Here is a 17,395-nt window from a genome sequence, read left to right as displayed (position 1 = left end):
TGTGGATGATAGTGGATGATCCATTAGTCCCTGAGAAAGACTAGATGTCCATTCTACGCCCTGACACAAGTTATGAGAAAGACCAGGTGCCCATTCTATGCCCTGGCACGAGGTATGAGGAAGACCAGGTGCCCATTCTACGCCCTGGCACGAGTTTAGTATGTCGGGACTATTGGTGACACATTCATCCTTGCTGTGAATTGTCTGTGATATGATGCATTTCATTTGAGCATGTTTCTTAACATGTTTTACTGTTCTACTCACTGGGCTAGTATAGCTCACCCCTCTCCCTTAACCCCAGTCTTGCAGGTTCAGAGTTCAGGGGAAGTTCGGCAGGGTACAAAAAGAGTAAAAAGTGGTGTAATAGCATAGTGTGGACATGTAATATTGTAACAGAGATAGTTCAGTCTTGTACAGAGGATAGTAGTGTGCTTGACCCATATTAGTATTGTAAATCCCTTTTTGTTTACATGGTTGGTTTATGTAAATGTTTTTTCTTGATGAGTATGAGAACCAGGCTTAACATAGTATGAGTTTTAACCCATATAGAGCAATGATGAGGGCTCTAGTAAGAGGTTCTGTAGTACAGAGTTAGTACATACACAGGTTGAGCCTTGGTACAGAGCAAAGTTTCTTTTTTTTTTTTTACAGAAAATGTATGATCATGTATGGGATTTGACAGGTACACAGAGAGTATAGCAGGCTTGCTACGGGTCCCGGCGACCTTAAGTCGATCTGGATCCTAGCGCCAGTTGTAACGACCCGAAAACTGGACCGCCATCGGCGCTAGGATCCAGATCGACTTAAGACCGCTGGGACCCATAGCAAGCCTCCTATGCACTCTGAACAACTGGTATAATCCCATACATGATCAACAATTTTCATAAAACTTTAAACTTTTCATTTCACTTTAAAACTTGTCATTTACCAAGCTTGACCTGGGCATGCCCTAGCTCTGCAAGCATAGAACCCCAATATGAGAGCCCTCATCAAATGCTCTAGTAGGGTCAGCATACCATATGTCAAGTTCGGTCCATAAACATTTCATTATAAAACATATAAAAGATCCATGTACAAAGGGATTATCCAAACACTAGGGATTATCCAAACACTAGGGCTAAGCACAATACTATAACTCTGTATGCATTACATGCCATAACATGCCTGTACATAACATTACAATACATCATGTCCACTACCTGTCTAAGACACTGAGACATAACCAAAACCTTGCTCTTACTCTTGCTGACTCTGACTTCCTATAGCTAACTCTGGCCCTGAAAACATGGGGTTAGGGAATGAGGTGAGCTATAAAGCCCAGTGAGCACAACAATAAAAACATTAAAACATATGCCATCATAGAATGCATCACATCACAAATAAATCACATCAAGGATGGACTGACTCAAAACTCCCTCTACTCTGTGCTCGGCCCTCAAAGGAGCTCCTCAGGACTTCTGTTACATACATAGCTCTGTGCCCGGCCCTCAAGGGGCTCCTTAGGACTTCTGTTACATGCAATACTAGAGGGCTAATGAGTCGTCCTGTTGTCCATCCACATGTACAATAAACAATGCAATGCGTCATTTTCGTGAACACTAATGCAATACAACCTATAGACATGGCATTCGTGATGCATGGAACATGCTAAAACATTCATTCATTGAAAAACATAGGTTAGTTCCACTCACCTCTAGCAACTGCTGGGCTAACTCTGGACTCCCTCTGAAGCCGCTAACACTGTTAAACACCTCGATTCCTCAGGTCTGATCCTACACAGGTGGACTCAAATGAGGGATCAAACAACTCTAACATAGCTCTTAACATTCCCCCACAAACCCCCTAAAAAACCTCAAGCATGCATGGAAAAACAAGCAAAGAAAGCCTGGACAGGGCACCTTCAGTGGCACCTTCGGCGGCCGAATACCCTCTCCAGATCCGAAAGGCAGGCACATTCGGCGGCACCTTCGGTAGCCGAACTCCCTCTCCAGATCCGAAACTCAGGCATCTTCGACGGCCGAACCTTCCTTCGGCGGCCGAAAGCCTGCTTCCAAGCCGAAACTCAACTTTCGGGGGCAAGGTTAAGCGGCCAAACCATGCATCCACAGGCAGCTTCGGCAGCCGAAACTACCTTCGGCGGCCGAACCTGAGTTCGTCCAGAACTCAGCCTCGCATGCATACAAGCCTCCCAAACTTTCAAACACCCAAAACATGCATCCAACCTCTCTAAAACATGCATAAACCCTTAACCATGCAAAAAGGAGCTTAACTCAAGCTTAAACTCCCACAAACATCATCATGGCAACACATAAAGCATACATAGGCCTAAAGGGTACATAAACCCTATTATGCACAACCATGCAAAACCATGCAATCCTAACCCTTTTCCCTTCATAAAACTCACTTAAAACACCATAAAAGCCAAGGATCTACACTTACCTCTTGAAAATCAAGAGTTGGTGCGATCCAAACTTGAAGATCTGGAGATCCAAGCTCCAAAAGTCTCCAAGCTCCACCTCCATGCTCCAAGCTCACAACCCTTCAACACAAGGAGAAAACACATGAAAACCTTGAAGGATTTGAAGAAAAACCATGAAAACAACCCAAGGAGAGCATGAACTCACCTTAGCCTGAGAATGGAGAGAAAACTCCCCCTTTTTCCGGACAAGGGGCCTTTTATAGGCGGCTTGGTCAACCATTTCTGGCGGCCAAACCTGCATGCAAACCTCCACCACGTTCGGCGGCCGAACATGGGCTTCGGAGGCAGCAAAACCATGCAACGTTCGGCGGCCAAACTTCACTTTCGGCGACCGAACCTGGCAAATGCCTCCTTGGTCTTTTCTCTTCAAAACTCAAATCCTTTGCATTCAAAACCATAAAACCCTTAAACACCTTTTAGAAAACCTTTCTCTTTTACCCTTCTAGGAACCTCCGACATCCTCGAAGTCCAGATTCCAACGGAAATCCTACCGGAAAGTAAGAATTCCGATGCCGGCGTCTAGCCGGGTATTACACCAGTAGCGGTCCGGTTTCTGGGTCGTTACAGATTGGTATCAGAGCCCTAGGTTCATATGGTCGGACCTATAGAGAGTGTTGGGCTCATAGAGGTTCTAGTAGGTCAAGCACAATAGGAATCATGTCCACTAGGATAGGATGTTGAGTCCTGTCTATTTGATGATGTGAAATGCCATGATTATGCATGTGCATTTTTTTATTTGATGTCTGCTTGAGGGTTCATGTGTTTCTACATGGCCTATATGCTGCTAATGTGTTATGTTATGTGTTGTTTTCCAGAGCTAAGATGCGAGGAACTCGTCGATCTGCATGATTGACTGGAGTCCCACTAGTGAGTGAGGGTTCAGATGCTCATCCTCCTGCGTTGCCACGGGCAAGGTCTCAGAGATCAAGCAGGGAGGGTACGTCAAGGGACCCTAGAAGGTCTTTTGATGAGAGTAGAAGAGGAACAGAGAGAGGAGGGAGGTCAGATGAAGTGAGGGAGGCTATGGATGTGGAGCAGCAAAGAGAGGAAAGTATGGGTATGGGTAGGTCTGAAGAGGGTATGGGAGAATCTCAAGGAGGCGCTCAGGCCTCGGGGTTTAGTTATCCACCCCACTATCCACCCTTTCCACAGGGCCCGGAGTATCCGATGGGGGGTACATCGGATTACTCTAGCTTTGCCCCATATCCTACTTACATGCCTTATCCTCCTTTTTACCCACCATATCCCATGTATCCACACTCACCTTTCCATCCAAGTACAGCATACCCTGATCCAAGTGATACAATACCTCTTCCACCCCCAGAACCAGTAGCACCTGTTGTCCAAGCACCTCAACCTAGCTCATCTGGGGGAAATAAAGTGAAAATGATAGAGTACTTGAAGTTGGATGCTCCCAAATTCAACACGGGAGATGTTCCATTTGAGTACCTCAGAACGGTTAAGATGATAACCGATGAGTTAGGAGCTGATGATAGTAGAGCCATTGAGATGGCAGGGTTCACACTGAAATGCAAGAAGGCTCGAGAGTGGTTCAAGAATTATGTGGACCCCAGGTTGGACAGCATGTCATGGGAAGAGTTCGCCAATGAATTTGCTGGGTGGGCTTTTCCTGACAGTTCCAGGGAGATGAAAGTGATAGAATTTGAGCAGTTGAGGCAGACTGAAGAGATGAGTGTAGATGAATACACAGACAAGTTCCTGGAACTGCTACAGTATGTGGGTCAGGCTTATGACACTGACCAGAAGAAGGCAAGGAGATATACTATGAGACTTCATCCCAGGTATTCCTCCTTGATTCTTCCAGCAGAGAAAGAGAGTTTCCACTCTATAGTGGATGCAACCAGGAAGATGGAGGCAAGTGCTATCATTCAGGGGATAGTAAAGCAGCAAGTGGCACAGCCTTCGGGTTCTAAGACCCCCAGTGCAGCAGCTGCAGGCAGCAAGAAATGGGGAAAGGCAAAAGTGAAAAAGAACAAGTTCTGGAGCAAGATCAAGTCTGGTCTAGGAATGGGTAGTGGCTCAAGCTCTGGCACAGACAGTCCAGTATGTATGAGATGTGGGAGGTCACACAGGGGAGTTTTTCGGTTGGGATCTACAGCCTGCTTTAACTGTGGGCAGGAGGGGCATTTTGCACGGGAATGTCCTAAGGCGAGCTTCATGGCACCATCCCAGTAGATGACTTCTGGCAGTGTGGCTCAGCCAGTAGCTTCAGCCATGCCTCGGAGTAGTGGCAGAGGTAGAGGGAGAGGGTCAGCCTCTTCTTCAGCAGCAGGTTCCTGAGGTGGAGGTCCTGTAGCTCCAGCACGGATCTTCACTGTGACTCAGGAGGAGGCAAACACATCGAACACAGTGGTGTCAGGTAATCTCATTATTGGGTGTTCTGATGTGTATGCTTTGATGGACCCCGGTGCTTCTCACTCTTTTATTGCTTCGAGAGCCGTGGAGAGGTTGGGTCTGATAGTCTCTAGGTTAGAGTGTCCTCTCTGGGTCAGTGGACCCAAATGTGACCTATCAGTGGCAGAGTTAGTCTGTCATTTTAGTCCAGTGTTCATAGAGAGTAGATGCCTTCCAGCTGACCTAGTGGTTCTAGATTTGACGGATTTTGATGTCATTCTAGGGATGGATTGGCTATCTACACATGGAGCTACCTTGGACTGTAGAGACAAGGTAGTCAGTCTCAGAGATCAGGATGGGTCAGAGTGTGTCTTCAGGGGAGACAAGAGGGGTATACCTAGAGGTTTGATCTCAGCCCTTCCGGCTCGTAGGTTGCTCAGGAGCAGGGGTTTCTAGCTCATGTGAGAGAGCTAGATAGTCAGGTTAGGGAACCAGCCTCAGTACCAGTAGTCTGAGAATTTCCAGACGTCTTCCCAGACGAGCTTCCAGGACTACCACCTGATAGGGAGATAGAGTTTGAAATAGAATTGCTGCCTGGTACCAGACCTATCTCTATCCCTCCCTACAGGATGGCGCCAGCAGAATTAAAAGAGCTGAAATAGCAGTTGTGTAACGACCCGGAAACCGGACCGCTACCGGCGCTAGGATTCAGGTCGGCTTAAGGCCGCCAGAACCCGTAGCAAGCCAAACATACATCCTGTGAACCTGTTTAATCCCATACATGATCAACAACATACATAAAAATTAAAACTTTTCTTTCCAAGCCTAACCTGTGCATACATAACATATCATAGGCTTAGATAACATAAACATCATAAAAACATTTTGGATCATATACACAAGGGATTAAAACAAACTCCAGTCAAGCACATTCTAAACTTTCATTACATTACATAACAGACTTTTTACATTACAAACAAACCATGTCCACAGCTAAGCTATTACATAATCTTCGCTTATTCTTGCTGACTTCTCTATCTACACTGCACCTGCAAGACTGGGGTTAGGGGAGAGGGGTGAGCTATAAAGCCCAATGAGCAGAAACTAAAAACATTTGCTTTAATTCCTCCATTTTTAGGTATATTATTATTCATTTTATTATTATTATTATTTTATCATATTATTTAACTTTTTCTTTCTTTTTTTCTTATTCATGCTTTCATGAAATGCAACACATCACAGCTAATCACATAAAGGATGGTATTGTCACCATTAGTCCTCAACATCTCCAAATGCTAGGGGCGTAGAATGGGCCTCACTGGTCTTTCTCTTACATAACATAACATTCTAAAGTGCCAGGGGCGTAGAATGGGCCTCGCTGGTCTTTCTCTTACATAGTGCCAGGGGCGTAGAATGGGCCTCGCTGGTCTTCCATAACATCTCATCATAATATAACATCAGAGGACTATGGATCACCCAACAACCATCCACATCAACATCAAATTATGCAATGCAACATATTCGTGAATTTCTAATGCAAACATCCTGGAATATTTCATGGCATTAATGATGCATGAGTATGCTTTCAGATTCCTTCATTTGTTCAATTATTCAATTATTTTACTTAGAAACTTAGGGAGTTATCCCACTCACCTGGTGACTGAAGCTTTAACAACGGACTCTGAACAACTATCTCACAACCGGGGGTCTCGGTTCCTCGGGTCCGAACCTACACAGGTGGACTCAAATGAGGCACCAAACAACAAGAACATAACTCTAAACATACCCCCAAAAACCTCCTAAAAACACCTCAAAACATCCCTAGGAAACATGCAAGAAAAGGCTGGGAAGGGCACTTTCGGCGGCACCTTCGGCGGCCGGAAGTCCCTCCAGAGCCGAAAGTCAGGCAGGTTCGGCGGCACCTTCGGCGGCCGAAACTCCCAGACAGAGACGAAACTCATGCATGTTCGACGGCACCTTTGGCGGCCGAAAGTCTCGGACAGAGCCGAAACTCCCACTTTCAGGGGCAAGCTTCGGCAGCCTAAAGCTGCCTCACAAGCCATGTTCGGCGGCCGAAACTCCCTTCGGCTGCCGAACCTGGTTTCTGCCAAGGGCAGAAACTTGGCTCCTCTTGCCTCCAAGTTTCCCAAACTTCCTAATCATGCATAAAACTCTTCTACAACACTCATACACAAGCATACAAGCTCCTAGGGGCCTCAAACTAACTTAAACCCCAACTACAACACACAAGCAAACCACATTGTTCACAAATCACATAAAACCTAACATTTGCTTAAAAACTCATACAACCCTATACATGCCATTCTACCCCATAAAACAACTTAAAACTTACTTAAAACACATAAGGAGCTTAAGATCGGCTCTTACCTCTTGAAGATCGAGAGGGAGACGACCTAAACTTGGAGATCCACGAAAATGAGCTCCTGGGTTCCCAAAGCTCCAAAACTTGTTTCAAAAGTTCACAACCTTCAATGCAAGCTTAAAACTCAAGAAAAATGGTGGGGATTTGAAGGAAGAACACTAGATTGGGAAGAGGGAGGTCGGAAGCTAGCTGTGGCCGAAAATGGGAGAAAGCTCGCCCATTTCGGCTAAGTGCCCCTTTTATAGTGCCTGGCCAGACCACGTTCGGGGGCCGAACTTGCCTCCGCATACATGCCATGTTCGGCGGCCGAACTTGGCTTTCGGCGGCCGAACCTGAACTTCCCTCACTCATGCTTTCGGGGGCCTAACGTGCCTCCAAAACGCATGCATGTTCGGCGGCCGAACTTGACTTTCGGCGGCCGAACCTGGGTTTTCCTCCAAAGACTTTTCATGCAAAAACTCATTTAATTTTCATACTTAAAACCATGAAATGCTTTAAAACATTTTATGAAAACATGTTTCTACCCTACTAGAGGCTTCCGACATCCGAGATTCCACCGGACGGTAGGAATTCCGATACCGGAGTCTAGCCGGGTATTACATTCTCCCCCCCTTAAGAACATTCGTCCCCGAATGTTCACCAAACAACACATAACATGGCAAACATATAACATACATATATAGCACATCAACACACTTCACACTGACCTTAAAAGAGATGAGGATATTGCTGGAGCATGGACTCCCGTGTCTCCCAAGTGCATTCTTCCAAGTTGTGGTGGTTCCACAGGACTTTCACCATCGGGATTTCCTTGTTTCTTAACTTTCTGATCTGGGTGTCTATGATCCGTACTGGCTGTTCAACATAGGTGAGATCCTCTTGGACCTCCACATCAGGCTCACTAAGAACCTTGTTCGGATCTGACACAAACTTCCTCAACATCGAAACATGGAAAACCGGATGGATTCTTGCCATTGAAGCAGGTAAATCCAGCTTGTACGACACATTCCCAATCTTTTGCAAGATTTCAAAGGGTCCGATGTATCGTGGGGCTAGTTTACCTTTCTTCCCGAAGCGAACCACTCCCTTCATTGGAGACACCTTGAGCAATACCAGGTCCCCCTCCTGAAACTCTAACTGCCTTCTGCGGATGTCTGCATAGCTCTTCTGTCTGCTTGCAGCAGTCTTGATTCTCTCTCTGATTATGGGTACCACCCTGCTGGTGATCTCTACTAGCTCAGGCCCTGCCAAGGCCTTTTCTCCAACTTCCTCCCAGCAAACAGGTGATCTGCACTTCCTTCCGTACAAAGCTTCATATGGAGCCATCCCGATGCTAGCATGATGGCTGTTGTTGTAGGCAAACTCCACCAAAGGTAGATGCTGCCTCCAAGAACCGCCAAAGTCCAGCACACACATCCTGAGCATATCCTCTATAGTCTGGATGGTCCTTTCTGACTGTCCATCAGTCTGGGGGTGGAAGGCCGTACTGAAATCCAACCTAGTACCCATAGCATTCTGCAGACTCCGCCAAAACCTAGAGGTGAACTGGGGCCCTCTATCTGACACTATCGAAACAGGAACCCCATGCAGCCTAACGATCTCATCCACATACACCTGCGCCAACTTGTCCACAGAGTAGTTGCTCCTGACAGGTATGAAGTGAGCAGATTTGGTGAGTCTGTCCACAACCACCCATATAGAGTCTAATCTGTTGGACGTCGCCGGTAACCCTACTATGAAGTCCATAGCTATATTTTCCCATTTCCATTGTGGAATCGGTAGCGGGTTAAGCATTCCAGCCGGCTTCTGATGTTCCAGCTTCACCCTCTGACACACTTCGCAGGCTGACACGAACTGTGCCACTTCTTTCTTCATCGCTGGCCACCAATAAACTTTCTTCAAATCTTGATACATCTTGGTGGCTCCGGGGTGAATGCTGTATCTTGCATTATGAGCCTCTCTCATAATGTCTCCTTTTAGCCCTATGTCATATGGTACACATAATCGACTCCCATAGCGGAGGATCCCTTTGTTATCAAATCTGTACTCACTACCACTGCCTGACTGAACAGTCCTGGCAATCTTCACTAACTCGGGGTCCTCATGCTGTTTCTGAGCAACTTGCTCAAGGAACACGGGTGTCACTTTCATCTGAGCCAACAAGGCACCTGTACCAGACAACTCCATCTGTAGACCTTCCTCAATAAGCTTGTAGAACTCCTTCACCACTGGCCTCCTCTCTGCCGATATGTGGGATAAACTGCCTAGTGACTTCCGGCTTAGGGCGTCTGCCACGACATTCGCCTTGCCCGGATGGTACTGAATCCTGCAATCATAGTCACTCAGCAGCTCCACCCATCTTCTCTGTCTCAAATTCAAATCTCTTTGACTCAGGATGTACTGCAGGCTCTTATGATCTGTGAAGATCTCACATTTTACCCCATAGAGGTAGTGCCTCCACATCTTGTGTGCAAAGATTACTGCTGCCATCTCAAGGTCATGTGTGGGGTAATTCAACTCATGCTTCTTTAGCTGCCTCGAAGCATAAGCAATCACCCTCTCATTCTGCATCAGTACACAACCCAGTCCCACACGGGACGCATCACAAAAGACTGTAAAGTTCTCATCACTAGATGGCAGAGCTAAAACTGGTGCTGAAGTCAACCTCTTCTTAAGCTCTTCAAAACTCTCTTCGCACTGGTCGGTCCACAGAAACTTCTGATTCTTCCTGGTTAACCTGGTCAGAGGAGCTGCTATCTTTGAGAAGTCCTGAACGAACCTCCTGTAGTAACCTGCCAAACCCAAGAAACTTCTAATCTCTGTCACTGAAGTGGGTCTAGGCCAGTTAGCCACAGTTTCTGTCTTCTTGGGGTCCACCTCAATCCCATTCTCTGACACTACATGCCCCAAGAACGAAATGCTCCTCAGCCAGAATTCACATTTAGAGAACTTGGCATACAAGCCATGTTCCCTCAAAGTCTGCAAGACCAACCGCAGATGATGAGCATGCTCTTCTGCATTCCTGGAATACACTAAGATATCATCTATGAAGACAATAACGAAGTGATCCAGGTATTGGCTAAATACTCTGTTCATGAGATCCATGAATGCTGCAGGGGCGTTTGTTAACCCGAACGGCATCACTAGGAACTCATAGTGCCCATATCTGGTCCTGAAAGCTGTCTTTGGGACATCTTCATCTCTGATCCTCAGCTGATGATACCCAGATCTCAGATCTATTTTGGAGAAACAACCTGCTCCTGCTAGCTGGTCGAATAGATCATCGATCCTAGGCAACGGGTACTTGTTCTTGGTAGTGACCTTGTTCAACTGTCTGTAGTCGACACAAAGTCTGAGGGATCCATCCTTCTTTTTCACGAACAACACTGGAGCACCCCAAGGTGAGGTACTCGGTCGGATGAAACCCTTGTCTACCAGCTCTTGCAACTGTTCTTTAAGCTCTTTCAGCTCTGCTGGCGCCATCCTGTAGGGAGGGATAGAGATCGGTCTGGTTTCTGACATCAATTCTATTTCGAACTCTATCTCCCTAGGAGGCGGTAAACCTGGCAGCTCGTCTGGGAAAACATCTAAGAACTCTCTAACCACAGGCACCGAGGCGGGCTCTCTGACATCTCTGTCTAGCTCTCTCACATGAGCTAGATAACCCTGACAACCCCTCCTGAGCAGCCTACGAGCCTGTAGGGCTGATATCAAACCTCTAGGTGTACTCCCCCTGTCTCCTCTAAAGACAACCTCTGACCCATCCTGACATCTGAACTTAACTACCTTGTCTCTGCAATCCAAGGTAGCACCATGGGTAGATAGCCAATCCATCCCTAGAATGACGTCAAAATCTGTCAAGTCTAGAACCACTAGGTCGGCGGATAGGCATCTTCCCTCTATGAAAACTGGACTGTACTGGCAGACTGACTCTGCCACTGACGGGTCACACTTGGGTCCACTGACCCATAGGGGACACTCTAACCTAGAGACCATCAAACCCAACCTCTCGACCGCTCTCGGAGAAACAAAAGAATGGGATGCACCCGGGTCCATTAAGGCATAAGAATCTGAACAACCAATGATGATATTACCTGACACCACGGTGTTGGATGCGTTTGCCTCCTGCTGTGTCATTGTGAAGATCCGTGCTGGAGCTGACGGACCTTCCCCTCTGTAAACTGATGAAGAAGAGGCTGACCCTCTCCCTCGGCCTCTGCCACTAGCCTGTGTTGCGGCTGAAGCTGCTGGCTGTGCCACACTACCTGAAGTTGTCTGCTGGGGCTGTGCCGTAGGAACTGCTCTCGGACACTCCCAAGACATGTGTCCCTCTTGCCCACACCTGTAGCAGGCTGTCGTCCCAAACCGGCATACCCCTTTGTGTAGCTTACCACACCTTGCACACACTGCATTATCAGCACCAGAGCTTGAGCCACTTCCTAATCCCAGACCTGACTTGATCTTGCTCCAGAACTTACTCTTCTTTGGTTTCTTAGTGGTACTGCCCCACTTCTTACTAGCTGAACTCAAGGATGAAGGGTCTATCCTTCCCCCACCTGGGGTCTTAGAACCTGAAGGCTGTGTCACTGACTGTTTAACTGTCCCCTCGATGATTGCACTAGCCTCCATTCTCCTGGCCATGTCTATAATGGCATGGAAACTTTCTCTATCAGCTGACTGAATCAAGGAGGAATACCTGGAATGAAGCCTCATGATATACCTCCTTGACTTCTTCGGATCTGTGTCCAGATGTTGCCCAGCAAACGGCAACAACTCTAAGAACTTATCGGTGTACTCATCGACACCCATTCCATCTGTCTGCCTCAGCTGTTCAAACTCAATCATCTTCAGCTCCCTGGAACTGTCAGGGAAAGCCCATCCTGCGAACTCATTCGCAAACTCCTCCCATGAAAGACTGTCCACCCTCGGTTTCACGTAGCCCTTGAACCACTCACGGGCCTTTTTGCATTTCAGGGTGAAACCAGCCATCTGAATGGCTCTGCTGTCATCAGCCCCTATCTCATCTGTAATTGTTTTGACCTTCTCCAGGTACACAAACGGATCATCACCGGTATCAAACTGGGGAGCACCCAACTTCATATAGTCGGTCATCTTGGCCTTGCTCCCTCCAGATGAGGTAGGTTGAGGTCTTTGGGTTTCTGTAACTGCGGTTTCTGCTGGTGGTGGAGGTGCGGCATCCCCTGGGATAGGGTTTGCTGTGCCTGGATGGAAGGATGGAGGTGGGTACATAGGGTACTGTGGATACTGTGGGTAGAAAGGTGGGTATGGCATGTGAGAAGGGTAAGGATTAAAACTGGGGTAATCCGATGTACCTCCCATCGAATACCCGGGGTATGGTGAAAAAGGTGGGTACTGGGGTGGTGGAACAAACCCCGAGGCCTGAGTGCCTCCCTGAGACTCACCCATGCCCTCTTCTGGCATGCTTACACCAAGGCTACCGTCCCTCCTCTGCTCCACATCCATCTCTTCTTCTCCATCAACTGACATTCTTTCCTGAACTGTACCCCTTACTGATCTGCTTCTACCCAGATCCAAAGACCTTCTAGGGTCCCTCACTGCTCTGTCCCTGTTGGACCTGCTCGACATTGCCCTTGGCAATGCTGGAGGACGGGCGCTCGTGCCCTCATCCTCCGGTGGTACTCTAGTCAATCTAGCTGATCGACGAGTTCCTCGCATTCTGTTTCCTGAAAAACAGCACACATCACATAAACATTAGCATCAAATGGTTCATGTGGAAACACATGAACCCACATCATAGACACATCATATCCATAGCATATCTCATGGCATACATACTTTCATTCTAGACAGGACTCCACATCCTATCCTAGTGGACATGATTTCCTATTGTGCTTGACTTTTCTATCACATCTATGAGCCCGACACTCTAGGTCCGACCATATGAACCTAGGGCTCTGATACCACTCTGTAACGACCCGGAAACTGGACCGCTACCGGCGCTAGGATTCAGGTCGGCTTAAGGCCGCCAGAACCCGTAGCAAGCCAAACATACATCCTGTGAACCTGTTTAATCCCATACATGATCAACAACATACGTAAAAATTAAAACTTTTCTTTCCAAGCCTAACCTGTGCATACATAACATATCATAGGCTTAGATAACATAAACATCATAAAAACATTTTGGATCATATACACAAGGGATTAAAACAAACTCCAGTCAAGCACATTCTAAACTTTCATTACATTACATAACAGACTTTTTACATTACAAACAAACCATGTCCACAGCTAAGCTATTACATAATCTTCGCTTATTCTTGCTGACTTCTCTATCTACACTGCACCTGCAAGACTGGGGTTAGGGGAGAGGGGTGAGCTATAAAACCCAATGAGCAGAAACTAAAAACATTTGCTTTAATTCCTCCATTTTTAGGTATATTATTATTCATTTTATTATTATTATTATTTTATCATATTATTTAACTTTTTCTTTCTTTTTTTCTTATTCATGCTTTCATGAAATGCAACACATCACAGCTAATCACATAAAGGATGGTATTGTCACCATTAGTCCTCAACATCTCCAAATGCCAGGGGCGTAGAATGGGCCTCACTGGTCTTTCTCTTACATAACATAACATTCTAAAGTGCCAGGGGCGTAGAATGGGCCTCGCTGGTCTTTCTCTTACATAGTGCCAGGGGCGTAGAATGGGCCTCGCTGGTCTTCCATAACATCTCATCATAATATAACATCAGAGGACTATGGATCACCCAACAACCATCCACATCAACATCAAATTATGCAATGCAACATATTCGTGAATTTCTAATGCAAACATCCTGGAATATTTCATGGCATTAATGATGCATGAGTATGCTTTCAGATTCCTTCATTTGTTCAATTATTCAATTACTTTACTTAGAAACTTAGGGAGTTATCCCACTCACCTGGTGACTGAAGCTTTAACAACGGACTCTGAACAACTATCTCACAACCGGGGGTCTCGGTTCCTCGGGTCCGAACCTACACAGGTGGACTCAAATGAGGCACCAAACAACAAGAACATAACTCTAAACATACCCCCAAAAACCTCCTAAAAACACCTCAAAACATCCCTAGGAAACATGCAAGAAAAGGCTGGGAAGGGCACTTTCGGCAGCACCTTCGGCGGCCGGAAGTCCCTCCAGAGCCGAAAGTCAGGCAGGTTCGGCGGCACCTTCGGCGGCCGAAACTCCCAGACAGAGACGAAACTCATGCATGTTCGGCGGCACCTTCGGCGGCCGAAAGTCTCGGACAGAGCCGAAACTCCCACTTTCGGGGGCAAGCTTCGGCAGCCTAAAGCTGCCTCACAAGCCATGTTCGGCGGCCGAAACTCCCTTCGGCTGCCGAACCTGGTTTCTGCCAAGGGCAGAAACTTGGCTCCTCTTGCCTCCAAGTTTCCCAAACTTCCTAATCATGCATAAAACTCTTCTACAACACTCATACACAAGCATACAAGCTCCTAGGGGCCTCAAACTAACTTAAACCCCAACTACAACACACAAGCAAACCACATTGTTCACAAATCACATAAAACCTAACATTTGCTTAAAAACTCATACAACCCTATACATGCCATTCTACCCCATAAAACAACTTAAAACTTACTTAAAACACATAAGGAGCTTAAGATCGGCTCTTACCTCTTGAAGATCGAGAGGGAGACGACCTAAACTTGGAGATCCACGAAAATGAGCTCCTGGGTTCCCAAAGCTCCAAAACTTGTTTCAAAAGTTCACAACCTTCAATGCAAGCTTAAAACTCAAGAAAAATGGTGGGGATTTGAAGGAAGAACACTAGATTGGGAAGAGGGAGGTCGGAAGCTAGCTGTGGCCGAAAATGGGAGAAAGCTCGCCCATTTCGGCTAAGTGCCCCTTTTATAGTGGCTGGCCAGACCACGTTCGGGGGCCGAACTTGCCTCCGCATACATGCCATGTTCGGCGGCCGAACTTGGCTTTCGGCGGCCGAACCTGAACTTCCCTCACTCATGCTTTCGGGGGCCTAACGTGCCTCCAAAACGCATGCATGTTCGGCGGCCGAACTTGACTTTCGGCGGCCGAACTTGACTTTCGGCGGCCGAACCTGGGTTTTCCTCCAAAGACTTTTCATGCAAAAACTCATTTAATTTTCATACTTAAAACCATGAAATGCTTTAAAACATTTTATGAAAACATGTTTCTACCCTACTAGAGGCTTCCGACATCCGAGATTCCACCGGACGGTAGGAATTCCGATACCGGAGTCTAGCCGGGTATTACAAGTTGCAAGAGTTGGTAGACAAGGGTTTCATTCGCCCTAGTACCTCACCTTGGGGTGCTCCATTGCTTTTTGTCAGAAAGAAGGATGGATCCCTCAGACTTTGTATCGACTACAGGCAGTTGAACAAGGTCACTACCAAGAATAAGTATCCTCTACCTAGGATCGACGATCTATTTGACCAGCTAGCTGGAGCAGGTTGTTTCTCTAAAATAGATTTGAGATCCGGGTATCATCAGCTGAGAGTCAGAGAGGCAGATGTGCCAAAGAAAGCTTTCAGGACCAGATATGGGCATTATGAGTTCTTAGTAATGCCGTTTGGGTTGACAAACGCCCCTGCAGCATTCATGGACCTCATGAACAGGGTTTTCAGCCAGTATCTGGATCACTTTGTTATTGTCTTCATCGATGATATTTTAGTGTATTCCAGAGATGTTGAGGCGCATGCCCATCATCTGAGGACAGTTCTGCAGACTCTGAGAGAGCATGGCTTGTATGCTAAGTTCTCTAAATGTGAGTTTTGGTTGAGGAGCATTTCATTCTTGGGGCATATGGTATCAGCAGAGGGTATTGAGGTAGACCCTAAGAAGACAGAGACTGTAGCTAACTGGCCCAGACCCACATCAGTGACAGAGATCAAAAGCTTTCTGGGTTTGGCAGGTTACTACAGGAGGTTCGTACAGGACTTCTCGAAGATAGCTGCTGGTATGACCAAACTGACTAAGAAGAACCAGAAGTTTGTCTGGTCTGATCAATGTGAAGAGAGCTTCGAAGAGCTAAAGAGAAGATTAACATCAGCACCGGTATTAGCTCTGTCCGTCAGTAATGAGGACTTCACAGTGTTCTGTGATGCGTCAAGAGTAGGACTGGGTTGTGTTTTGATGCAGAATGAGAGGGTGATTGCTTATGCTTCTAGACAGCTGAAGAAGCACGAGTTGAATTACCCCACACATGACCTAGAGATGGCTGCAGTTATTTTTGCACTCAAGATGTGGAGGTATTACCTTTATGGGGTTAAATGCGAGATCTTCACAGATCACAAGAGTTTACAGTATATCTTGAGTCAGAGAGAACTGAATTTGAGGCAGAGAAGATGGGTCAAACTGCTCAGTGACTATGATTGCAAGATTCAGTATCATCCGGGTAAGGCGAATGTTGTGGCAGACGCCCTAAGCCGGAAATCACTTGGCAATTTGTCCCATATAGCAGCAGAGAGAAGACCAGTGGTGATGGAGTTGTATAAGCTCATCAATGAAGGGCTACAGCTTGAGTTGTCTAGTACGGGTGCGTTGATAGCACAGATGAGAGTGACACCTGTGTTTCTGGAGCAGGTAGCTCAGAAACAGCATGAGGACCCTGAGTTAGTGAAAATTGCCAGGACTGTTCAGTCAGGTAACAGTGCAGAGTTCAGATTTGACAGCAAAGGGATCCTCCGCTATGGAAATCGCCTATGTGTACCAGATGACATAAGTCTGAAAGGAGACATTATGAGGGAAGCTCATAATGCTCGATACAGTGTTCACCCTGGAGCCACCAAGATGTATCAGGATCTGAAAAGAGTGTATTGGTGGCCAGCTATGAAGAAAGAAGTGGCACAGTTTGTGTCCGCCTGTGAGGTTTGTCAGAGGGTGAAACTGGAACATCAGAAGCTGGCTGGAATGCTTAACCCCCTACCGATTCTAGAATGGAAATGGGAGAACATAGCTATGGATTTTGTAGTGGGCTTACCGGCAGCGTCCAACAGGGTAGAGTCCATATGGGTGATCGTGGACAGACTGACCAAATCTGCTCATTTCATCCCTGGTAGGAGTACTTACTCTATGGACAAGTTAGCACAGGTTTATGTGGACGAGATAGTAAGGTTGCATGGGGTTCCAGTATCTATAGTATCAGATAG

This window comes from Manihot esculenta, chromosome 14 (assembly GCF_001659605.2).
Source record: "Manihot esculenta cultivar AM560-2 chromosome 14, M.esculenta_v8, whole genome shotgun sequence".
Lineage (NCBI taxonomy): Eukaryota > Viridiplantae > Streptophyta > Magnoliopsida > Malpighiales > Euphorbiaceae > Manihot > Manihot esculenta.
The sequence above is the reverse complement of the archived record's forward strand: the minus strand, read 5'-3'. Positions refer to the sequence as shown.